Source organism: Triturus cristatus, chromosome 10 (genome assembly GCF_964204655.1).
Source record: "Triturus cristatus chromosome 10, aTriCri1.1, whole genome shotgun sequence".
NCBI lineage: Eukaryota > Metazoa > Chordata > Amphibia > Caudata > Salamandridae > Triturus > Triturus cristatus.
Genome location: NC_140593.1, coordinates 1,084,685,304 through 1,084,698,187, shown reverse-complemented (window position 1 = coordinate 1,084,698,187; position 12,884 = coordinate 1,084,685,304).

The following is a 12,884-nucleotide window of genomic DNA, read 5'->3' as shown; positions in this document are numbered from 1 at the left end:
GACCGACCTGTGGCCTTTATCAGCCGCCGACTGCTGCCACGAGAACAGAGGTGGAGCACCATCGAGCGGGAGGCCTTCGCTGTGGTATGGGCTCTCAAGAAACTCCGGCCCTACCTGTTCGGCACCCACTTCAGGGTCCAGACTGACCACCGGCCCTTGCGGTGGCTTATGCAAATGCGGGGCGAGAACCCCAAGATGTTGCGATGGTCCATCTCGTTGCAAGGGATGGACTTCACCGTGGAACACCGGCCCGGCAACGACCACGCCAACGCTGACGGCCTGTCCCGATTCTTCCGCCTCGGCGAGGAGAACCCCCAAGAAGATGGGTGACTCTCCCTGCCTTCAGCTGGGGGGGGGGACGCGTGTTGGAGCCGGCCTCGTGGCGTGGTCCTGTTCCCCCTCGCTCAGCTGCACGAGGTCCCATGCACCTCGGGGCTCCCCCATCTTGGATTACACGTCACCCCACGTGACCACCTCGGTGACCCTGCTCTACCCGGCCTCGGTCCCAGCGAGGCCCGACATCGAGGCGCCCACCCCTGGCCCGGGGGATACCACGTGAGCCCTTCCCACTCCCGGCGGAGGGCAGTATCGATGGGACCCCCAACCGTCCTTCCACACCTAGGTGCGACCGCCCCACAGCTCTCTGGGGCCTGGCGCCTCTCCTGCTGGGCGTCTGGTCGTGCCCTACCCGGCCTCTCCGCCCTCCTGGGCGCAAGGGTCCGGACATCAAAGGGCTCAAGACCTATATCTGGGGCGACCCGACAACAAGAAGTCAGTTGTATCCTGGAGTCAAGAGCCCTGCTGATCGGATCGCGGCTGACCCTACGGAGAAAAGACTCTTCCTGAAACTACCTGCTGAGCCCTGCTGACGACGTCGCGGCTCCTTCGTGCTTACAAGACCTTCACGAACCTTTGGGGCCCTGCTGACGCCGTCGCGGCCCGACCTTGTTGCAACCGACCATCAGAGCCCAGCTGACCTCGTCGCGGCTCGACCGAAGCGGACCTACCACTGGAGCCCTGCTGACTGTGTCGCGGCTTGACCCAAGCGGAACTACCACCCGAGCCCTGCTGACGCCGTCGCGGCTCTCCACGTCCGAGCCGCTCTGAGACCAGCATCCAAGGTCTGGCGCAGAGCCCTCCCGTACCTGGTTGGTACTAAGACTGTCCCGCTACCCTATTCCTTCCAAGACATTGAGACTCTTGCCGGATCTCTCGATCCCCCTGTATATATTGACGTGCTCCTTTTTTGATATATAAAGAACCAAGATAAGCAACTGATACGGAGTCCTGTGTGGTGGTGTTACTGGGCCTAGTACGATTATAGGAGAAGGACCTCTCCTAGGAGGCTTCTCAGCGGCGCTCGGCTATAACTTGACGGTAGGAAGGTGCCGGAGTAGTCCCTCCGACTCCCCGGTGGTCCTCCCTCCAACACTCCTGGAAAGTGGAAAAGACAGTGCCACACACAATGGTTGGGAACCTGCAATTCCTCTCGAGGTACACACCTTCGGGAGAGGAGAAGACACAAAGGATGGGTGCACGGGATGTCCGCGTGGGTACATATCCTTAGGAGAGAACATGATATACAGAAAAACACAGGGAGTGGAAACCTGGGACTCCTGTCTAGGTACATATCCTCCGCAGAGGAGATGTTACACAGACACACACACGGAGTGGAAACCTGGGATTTCTGGGTACATGTCCTTAGGGGAAAAGGTGATCTATACAGACACACACACAGGGTGGAAACCTGGAATTCCTGCCTAAGAGTAGAGGCGATGCACAGACAGTCACCTAGGGTGAAGCCTGCAATTTGTGCCTATGTACATATCCTCAATCCCCAGTAGAGAATGAGGTGGACCCATACGCAAGGGCGGGGGTGCGTGCAGTCCCTGCCTAGGTCCACAAACTCAGAAGCAGAAGAGATTCAAGGACACATTTGAGGGAGGGCACCTACAAGTCCGATCTACAAAGTGATGCGCAGACACACTGCGGCGGGACCGACACATGCACATGTGCAGTAAACGCTCACAAGGAAAGAGGGGCACACATACGGGGATGACATACACAAACATGGCGCGACAAGCTCACTGGAAAAATATGTAAAACAAAACACATGAGCAATGAGAAATCTGCACACACAGGAACGGGTACAAAAAACGTGCGCTATACATAGTGAGGGTTTTAAAACCTCTGAACTACAGGATGAGGAACAGAACAGGCACACGTGGAATGATGAGATGTGATTTTGGCGCAGGTTCAGATGGGAGGGTATATAAACGTCTGTTTTTTTGGAAGATATGCACTGGAGTCTGGCGGGAATGTGATGAAACAGGCGGATTTACCCACAAGTTAACCTTACTGAGAGAAGCACTTCATTAACAGTAAAACTAAACATCCCAACGATAATCTGAATATTGCGGCACAGGATCACAGGAGCGGATGTGCAGGCCGAAGCCCGCGAACACGTTGCCAGACATGGGGCAGAAGACAGGAAAGAGCAGATATACAGAGACAGATGCAACAAGCACGGCTGTGCTGCTACGCTAATTACAAACAGATGGCCCTTGCGCGCTGCTGCTCGTTCCCGCAAGGTGGATGCCACCACATGCAAGAGTGTGTGGAAAAGAGCAGACCAATTTCTAAAGGTCATCTCCTAGTGCAACGCATGCGCGCTGCGCTAGGCTCGACCTAAAAAAGTGAGGTAATGGACGCCCATCTGGCTCCAGAAAGGCCACTCAGGGCCCCACTGGGCTGCTGGCGGTATCTGAACAATGCAGTAACCACCCAAATTGGCCCACCAGACTGCTAAAAAAAAGCAGCCCACAGCTAGAAGTGGACACAGGCCCCTTGGGCTTTGCCCGAGGGCCCATGTTACCAATCCACCCTGCAAGGGAGTAGCCCCACTTCAAACCTAAGCTCTATCGCACCAAGCAAATGAAGCAAGTCATCACAACCCCCTCCCCAGAAGAGATCGCATGTCTCTTCCATCCAAGATTTATCCTTGCATCTACCTGCTGATATCTACCATTTCATCGGTACATTCTGTCATCCATTCATTTTTTCATCTATCATTCAGTCTTTCACCATTCCGTTCACCTGCCCATCCATATCCAAACCTATCCATCTATCTCAAAACTATCCATTGAACCCTATCCATTAAAACCATACGTCCACCATTTCACTCATTCACCCTTTCAGTCAATCATTTATCCATCCGCATGCTCATCCACCTGTCCACCCTTTCGCTCCATCCATCCATTCACCATTTTACTCCATCCATCCACCCTTCTAATCATCCCATCAAGCCATCCCTTCACTCACTCATCCTTCCATGCATCATAATCCACCGGTATAGTCATCCATCCAAACACCTTTTCATCCATCCATCCAACCCGCTTTCACTCATCCATCCATCCATCATAATCCACCGTTATACTCATCCATCCAAACACCTTTTCATCCATCCATTCTCAACCTTTCACTCATCCATCCATCCATCCATCATAATCCACCATTATAGTGATTAATCCAAACACCTTTTTATCCATCCATCCATCCACCCCCTTTCATCCATCCATTCTTTCTTTCTTTCATCCATCTCCCCTTTCATCCATCATCCACCCTCCCTTTCATTCATCTATCCATTCTTTCACTCAGCCATCCTTACATCCACTCTTTCAATCAGACCCATCCATCCATCCCTTACCTTTGTCTGCCAAGTTGCAGACAGAAGAGGCCCATCAAGAACTTCACCCCGCTTTAGCTGCTAAAGTTAGGGGTTAATAAAACCCCAGAATCCATCCATTTAGACCTCCATCCATCATTCATTTTGCTCATCCACCTATCCACCCTTTCACTTCTTCTATGTATCCACATTTTCATTTCACCCATCCATCTACCCTTTAACTCATCCATCCATACTTTTACTCACTCATGCATCCATACCTTCTCTCAGCCATTCACCCTTTAACTTATCCATCCACCTACCCTTTCATCCATACATCCACCCTCCCTTTCACTCATCTCTCCACTCTTTCACTCATCCATTTCTAAACTCATTCACCTATCCATCTACCCATCCTTCCTTTCACTCACCCATACATCCACCCTTTTACTCACACACCCATCCGTCCATTCTTTCGCTCACTCAGCCACCCACGTTTGCATCTTAGTGTGCAGAGTTGCAGACAGAAGAGGCCTATCACAAACTCCAACTCATAGCTGCTAAAGCAGGGGGAAGGGGTTAGTGGGGCACTAAGCCACTGCCCCTTTATGGGCAGGGGTTGTAATTCTGGCGCAATGGGAAAGCAAATGTAGACACAGGAGGAAGCTGTCCCTGCAAGCCTCACCTGCATTCCTATGTAAGGAAGTGAGATTCATAAAAACAAGCAGTGGCAAACCTAATAGGTTTGTTGTTAGCTGCCTACCATGTGGCTTTATCTGTGTTTGGTTTTGTCATGAAGCTTGTTGGGGTAGCTTCTGGGCCCTCATCGGTCTAAAAAACACATTGGCTGAAATCAATAAACTGTGTTTGTGTGTCAGAAAACACTCTTTGCTAAAGGGTAAAATGCTGTCACTTACGGTGGAATTTGCCAGTGGATGAAAAGAGTTGACTCACTGCCCCATGCAAAATGCTAATGTAGGCAGAAGACAAACCTGAATAACACAATAACAGATTCATGGATGAAGAGGGCCGGCTGAAAACCCCTAAAAGTGAATATATTAGACATATCATTTTAATAAAATTAAAAGTCTTTGCTAGCACCAATGGAGTACAAATTCTGAGACTCCTTGTGAACAGCCCCTCGGAATGTGCTGATTGTTCTAGTCACAGCCAGCACTGCTCCAGGACAGTGGCAGCTGGCACGGCTCGGGGGTGGTGCAGCAGAGGGCGGTAGGGGTAAATAAAAATAAAAATAAAGTTACCTCCTCGCTGCGTCTCTCCTCCGTTGTCTCTCCGTGTCCAGCCAGAATAGGAAGCACCCAGGCTTCCCTAAGCCAATCACAACGCTGCAATGCAGCGTTGTGATTGGCCTGAGCGCCGTGGTTTGGCGTTCAGACGGCGACTGGGAGCCTGGGCATGTTCTCCAGCCAGTAATACAGCCTGGGTGGAGCACATGCAAAGTGCACCCGACTCTTTGGCCGGCCCAAGACAGCCGGCCAATCATTCATGCGCACTTCCAGTGCCCACCACTCCTCCCCTTGCTCTGTGAGCACAGCAGCCCCGCCCTGCAAAGCTGCCGCAGCAGGAAAAAATAAAATAAGAACATCGAGTTATCATTTTATTTTTCCTTTATTTACACTGCGAAAAGCAGCGGGGTGGCGCTCCTCCGCCTTAGTGGAGGAGCTGCCACTGCTCCAGGACCTGGCCAAATGATCCATCTGACCTTGGCTTATTTAGACTGTAAGATTTTGAGTCTCATTCTAGGAGTATGTTACATTTTTCAAGGTGCATCAGGGTTAACATTTGAAGTTATTATAGTGGTTGTGAGATGTGCTCATGATGTCTTTGACCCACTGCCAATATGGCTGCTGTGCAGTGGGCACAATGGTGTGAGTGGAGTTTAAGTGTCTTATGCCTAGAACGAGCGAGTTTCACAGACAAAACAAGGGAAACAAAACTGACAAACTATTTACATAACACACTTTGCCATAAACAGAGGCCAAGCACGGAATTACTATTTTATTTTGAAGTGGTTGCAAGGGAGTAGGGACTGCAGTCTGGTGTGGTATAGCAAAGCTCTTTGATTCTCTTCATCAGGGAATACAAACCTATTGGGAGCGAAGTAAGATTAACAGGGACTTCACCAGTAGTCGGATGCCTGGCAAATGCATACATTGGTGATGGCTGGTTAAAGGATCCTACTCGACGGCAGATTCTTTCAAAGGTTGATCAAACGAAAACCTTCTTTAGTATCATTTGGGAAGAAGATGGTTGCGGTGCAGTTGACTAGCAGTTTCGAATGGGATTAAACTTACTCCATGATTTGTGGGACTAACTGAGTATCTCTGGTGTGTTGGGCATGAGAGGTTCTCTGTAGGTGAATGGATCCTTGTGGGACTCCATATACTAAATCTTCTGAAAGAGCTTTTTGTGCTGGAAGAGTGGTTACAAATGGTTGGTGTTTGCTTATTCAAGGACTTTGATTAGAGGCAGTAGGTTGATGTTGGACAGATGTCAAGGGTTTTTGGATCTGGAGAGGTTTTTGAGGACAGGAGAGGATTTAATTGATCAGCTAGTGGTCTAGCGGTTAGCAAATAGATACAAATAGTACTGATATAGTAGGGTTAACAGGGACATTTTGGTATGTGGTTGGGGCCTGGGTCAAGATAATGGGGCAATCCAAAACATCGCCCAGATTATTAGTTGGGGTAACCTACATAAATGCATTGGTGAGAGGGTGAGCTATCAATTTTATTGGTGAGGGAATGGTGGCAGCCTGAACTTGGTGAACAGTGTTTTAGATTGTGGTTGAAAAAAAGTTGTAGGGATGTGTTGTCCTAATGAGTGGATAAGAGAGGTGGTATTTTTCATAGGACAAGGCTTTGTGAGATCCAAGATGGCGTTAAACAAATATAGGGAAAGCATTGGGTTAAGCTCCCAGTGTATGGTTTAAGAAGGTTGTTTTTGTTTGCCGAAACATTTTGGCTCTAGGCATGGGCGTCAGCACAAATTTTGTCGTGGGTGCATAATAAAAAACATTTTGAGATTGCACTGTGTGTTTTATACTGGCAGCACAATCTTGACATTTAAAGGGCAAGTGAAAAATTCGGGGGGGGGGGGGGGACGAACACCCGCCTCCTCCTCCCTGCAGACGCCCATTACTGTAGGATTCAACACTTTTTTTGTTGACTTGGGCTGTTGTGTTATTTGAGTTATGTGAATGGACAGTTAAGTCAGACTTAAAAAAGCTTACTGCAGTATTGACGCAATTTGTGATTTAAGTTTGACATGCTCTCATGAGTATGGAGTGACTGCGTGATTGTTCATCCCAGGAGAGGTGACAGGATATTGTGTGAATCCGTGGCCCACAATACAGATGTGCCTTTCACCATCCACACTGCATGTCCTTCCGCCAATGACAATGGAAGCCTAAAGCCTTCATCTCCTCCGCCTGGCCATTCTGTGCTGTCAACATCTTCACGTGTTTATTCTTCTACTTGTCTACAGAAAATATATGTCTTTCCTTACCACGAGCAAAACTTAGGCTCTGTAACCTTTTGTATGTGTGTGAAAGTTTGATATTCCACAATGTTTTAAGCTAATCAGCCCACAACTCTCCCAATGCTCTACACATAACTTCATACATCACGTCAGAAATGGCTTAAAAAATCATCACTGGAGGCATTACGTTCACATCATCATTAACATCATTCATCACTGAAGGTGCTCAATGTCTCCTCCTCCAAGAGTGCACTAGGCTCAATGTGTTGCCATTGGCAGCAGGCTCTGGGTGCAGGCATTGGCTTCAGTCAGGCATAACAAAAATGAGAAGGGGTACTAAGCCCAAAGCTCCCTTCAGCTATACCCAGCCAGCTATGTGCACATTGAGCGGCCATTAAGTCAGGCACTTTACTGAGTATGAAAGACCTCATTGAATTTCTAGTCCCCAGGACTTGGTGCTTCTGCTTAGAGAAAGTGTCCAATCCCTGTAAGACATCCAGGAAGTGGACCACTGTTGTTATTTTATGCAGATTTGTAGAGCGTACTATCACCCAGGAAGGTATTGTGGTGCTGAGCAGGTGTGAGTCTAGACACACCTAGGACCTAGTGGTACTACCTGAAAAGACAGATCTTCTGTTTCTTGTGGAATTCAAGAAGTAGAGTGGAGGCTTTTATGTGTAGCAGCAGGTTGTTCCATACTTTACGAGCGATATAAGAGAAGGCTGGACTGCCGGATCTGGTTTTCATTATCTGTGGGATTTGTGAAAGTAGGAGCACGGATGAATGGAGGGGTCTGTAAGGATTTTGAAAGCAGATGCGATTGTTGAAGTATGCTGGGCCAGTGTTATGTAGTGCCTTGAAAGTGTGGGTGAGGAGTACGAATTGTGCTCAATTGCAAATGGGGAGGAAGTTGAGCTTTTTCAGGTGTGGCGTGATGTGAGTGCGGCATGGGAAGTGGAGAGTGATTCTGGCTGCCAAGTTCTGAATGGTCTGCAGACCTTCTGGTGACTTTTTTGTTGATCCTGGCATAGAGGGTGTTCTCTTAATCCAGCTTGCTTGTGACAAGGGTGTGCATGACGGCTTTCCTGGTGCTGATTGGGAGCCATTTGAAAATGTTTCTCAGCATCTTCAAGGTGTGGAAGCATGAGGCTGTGATGGCATTGACTTGGGCAGCCATGATGAGTTTGCAGTTGACGATGATCCCAAGGTTTATGGCATGGGTGTTGATCCCAGCTTTGTTGGTCACCAGGTGGAGTACCACGGTGATGTGCTCTTCCAGGAGATCAAGAACTGGGTTTTTTCAGTGATCAGCTTTAGACAGTTGGTCTTCACCCAGTGGGCGATTTCTGCCATGCAGGCATTGAACTTGATCCAATCAATGGGCGACTTGTCCATGAGGGAGAGAATGAGTTGTGTGTTATCAACATAGGAGAGGAGGTTGATATTGTGAGAGCAGATGATGCTGGCTAGAGAGATCATTTTTGCATTTAAGTGGGTCGGTCTCAGGCAGGATCCTTGCGGAACTCTGCAGGTGAGGTCGGATTGACTCAGTTCTTCCAGTGAGGAAGGAACTGGTCCATCGGAGGGCATGTCCTTTAATTTCGATGTCGAGTAGGCGTGGGGGGCTGTGTCAAACGCTGTTGAGAGGTCCATGAAGATGACGGCCACCATATCTCTCCAATCCAGAAACATGCTGATGTCATCCGTGGCAGCGATGAGGTGCAATTTCCATGCTGTGTTTGGGTCTGAATACAGACTGAGTGGTGTCAAGGAGTTGGTGGTCACTGAGGTATTCAGTGAGGTGAATTTTGATTAATTTCTCTAAGAACTTGGCCGGAAATGGTAGCAGGAAAATCGGTCTGTAGTTGACAAGCATCGAAGGGTTTGCAAAGGGTTTCTTCAGCAATGGGAAGACAGTTGCATGTTTCCAAGCATCTGAGAAGGTCACAGAAGAGGTAGACACTTTCAGAATAGGTGTGAGCATGGCACTGATAGGTTGTAGTCCTCTGGAGTAGGTGTGGTGGGGGCAGCGGTCCCATGGGGCCCCTGAGTGCATGGACTTCATGGTGGGGGCTCTTTCTTCTGCTGTGGTGACAGGCAATGTATTTAGCACTGGTTCTTTAGATAAGATAGGGAGACCTTTGGTAAGGTTTGTGGGGTCCAGTTGCAGGCAGAAGTTGCTGTAAATGGCAGTGATTTTGTTGCTGAAGAATTAAAAGAGATTGTTTCAGATATCCGGCAAGGGAGTGATGAAGCTGAGGCTTCCCATGGTGAGGTGAAATCTTTCACAATGGAGATTTCTTTGCTTCTGTTGGTTCTGGCATCAATGTGGTCTGCCAGAACTGTATTTTTGGTGGTCCAGATCATTTGGTGGTAACGTCACGAGGCAGAATTTAACGTTCTCCTGTCTGCATTCTCCTGGCTCATTTTCCATTTACGCTCCAGTTGTTTGAAGTGGTGTTTAATCAGTCTGAGTCCCTCCATGTACTAACTGGCCTGGTGTCTGGCTCTTGTTGTATTGCTGTTTTGAGGGGGTCAGGGAGTCTGCGCACAAGGGGATCCAATTGTTGAAATTCGTAATGGCTTTGGGAGGCTGTTGGTGTGTTTGGGTTGGTGGGTGTTGAAAGTGGTGTTCCAGCCCTTGTCAGTGACGATATACTAGTTTCGGGGAAATTGTCTGGTTCAAACAGAACTGAATGAAACAGAACACTCGTACCGGGCATTAGCCAAGATTTGAGAATCCGACTATATCTTTCTAGCACATCGTGGAAACGTCCATTTTCAGTAATACCCGCCCTGAAGAAGCCCCAGGCCTATAGGCCATGTAGGGGGCGAAACACGTGTTGGCTGTGCCACCCCTTGGTTTTTTCTCATACCCACCCCTATGTATGAGTGCAAATAAAGGACTAGCTCACGTTTAAATCAACTTGCTTTGAATTGGAATTTTTTCCTCCAAGAATCAGAATACACTAATCTTGCCTTGACAACCCATCAGAACTTTTGCTAAAACTAGGGGGATAGGGGTTTCCCCCTGTCATTGGGCAAGAACCAGTACCTCTCGACTAACGCTTATTACCTGGCGAGTAAGGGATAGGGGCCTTTCTCCCCTCTTCCGAAGAAAAACGGATGCAGGGTTCGTCCAGGTTTCCTTACCAGTAAGTGTCCAATGACCCTTCTAGGAAGGCAGTGGTGTTGTGGTACATTGTGTCATCAGTGATATCGGATTACGTAATTTTGAGTGCCATATGTAGCATCATGTCAGAGTTCATAAGAAGTGCAAAGTGCAAAAGTAATTGTATTGTTGTTGCCTATGTATCCATAACTGTCAATTTTTAGGAATCTTTTGATTTTGATGTATAACCATGATGTCCCTTTAAGACGTTTTTGTATGGGAGTCTCTTTGTTTTTTACTAGATAGATTATTATAGTGTGTGTTAAGAACCATAACTTCCTTTTAACTGGATATTTCTGGGTGCAGTGCTGGACATCTTGCCATGTCCTGTGCGCAGGACCTCTGTCCCAAAAACCTACTGAGAATAGCTATGGGAGCACAGCATACCCGTCAGTCAAACACTGCCCCCAATCTTCCTTTCCTCAGTACTAGCTGTACAGGAGAGCACAATGTTCATCATGATATACCGGCAAGATATAGACAAAGACCACATGTTGCAATCAATTGCCCCTCTACTTCTTACTGGTTATCAGACATGACAATTTGCCACTGCCTGCATGCACTGTATTCACTCCAGGATTTACTGATCATAGCCATCATGTATGCCTTGCACCCTGTGCCACACCCCGATTGGGTATTGAGCCCATAGCGTGACATTTAGCCATATCTGACCTGCAGTCTTTCCATCCTTCCATCCACAGCAAACCCCCCATGGGCAGCCAACCCCACACCAGGCACAGCCTTTGACCATGCGCTCTGTGGGGTTGGGAACCCAACCCATCATGGTCAGCCAACTCTGCGACACCCTTTTTTTTCTTTTTCACAGCACCTCGGTTACACAGTCCGCTGTGGAATCACACAGGAGCCGCACTGAGTGCTGCAGAGGATGTGTGTAACCACAAAAGAAGACATTTATTAATAGGAACTCAGGAGGGACTCCCCATTACACCGAAGAGGTTAAGGTTTCCATACCATGCCCACTCATGCTTTTTTATCATTGTTTTTTTAAGACACGGGGAACGAGTCTCCAAGTCCTAACATGGGAGCTACAACATTTTCTTCAGGTGGCAGCCAGCCAATCAGTTTGACATCACGGAACCGCAGATCTCCAGAGTGGTAGTGTGGCGTGAAATATACATACATTTTGAATCTTAATTTCTCAAAAACTACAGAACAGATTAGCACCAAATCACAAAAGACACACATTCTGGATAAAGGTCTAGCTTCTTCAAAATTAGATGTAATTCCATTTAGTTATTTTTTTGTTGTTCAATTATCTTATGGAAAACCGCATGGGGAATATGTGTTTTAGACCAACCTTTTTTCTTGGCCCCTGCTTGCCGGATCACATTGAAACTTTGCAGGAAGGGGCTAAGATGGATAAAACTTTTTGGGAAAGTTACGTAAAGATAAGTCCGATAGCGCCAAAGTTATTGGCAAACCAAAAAATGTATTTCCTATGAAAACATGGTCCTAGCTATAACTATCCATTGGTGACTGCCATGGGGGTGGGTTGGCAATAGGGTGGGGAGGGGGGAGAGAGGGAGAGGAAGAGAGAGAGAGAGAGAGAGAGAGAAAGAGAGAGAGGAAAAGGAAGTGTAAGAGTGTGAGTGTGTGTGTGTGAATGTTTCTCTCCCCTCCCCTAAAAAACACAAAGGTTAAAGTAACGTTATAGTTGGGTGAATATGTCAATGACAAAATTAATGTTATAAGCTTATGACCTCACAGATTACAGCACTCATGACATGTTCATCAATTTTATAGGGAGGGGAGGGGGGGTATAGGTACCTCCCATGGGGCGTAGGGGGCAGGGTCTCCCTACCATGCTCCTTTATATTAGTTGGTTTTTTTACATGTCAGGAAAGAGGACTTAGTTCTGTAATGGCTACCAGCAACATTTTCTCATGTTGCTGGCAGCCAATCAGAGCGCTCTCTCCTGCGGGAGTCTGACTCCCACAGAAGCACGATGGCCCAAGGGAAATCAAGCTCCCTGGGCTAATCAGAACGCTCTATTTTTTACTGACGCTACCGCAAGAGTCTCTTGAGACTCTCACAGACACAACTGTTCAGATATCTATTTATTTTTTTTACCTTAATTTCTCAAAAACTACAGAACAGAGAACGGATTTACACCAAATCACAAAAAGCCATACATACCAAGATGTAGCTTCCAGACAAATTTTGTGTAATTCTGTCCAGCAGTTTTTTGTCATAGTCATGCCTAAAGAAGTCTAGAGTAAATACATGGGGGGTTTGCATTTTGAGACCTCCCCCTTTTTTCTCATCCCCCGCTGGATGGATCACCCCAAAACTTTACATGCACAAACAAATCAAAAAGAAGCACAGTTTTTTGGAAAGGTTCACGGCAATTTGTCAAACTGTGCCAAAGGTATTAGCAACAAAATAAACACTCTTCCTGTGGAACAGCTGACCGGACTATAACTACCAAGTGGCAACCACTACTGGGTGATTCATATACATATATATATATACATATATATACATACATATACACAGATAGAGAGAGAGCGAGAGAGATAAAACAGT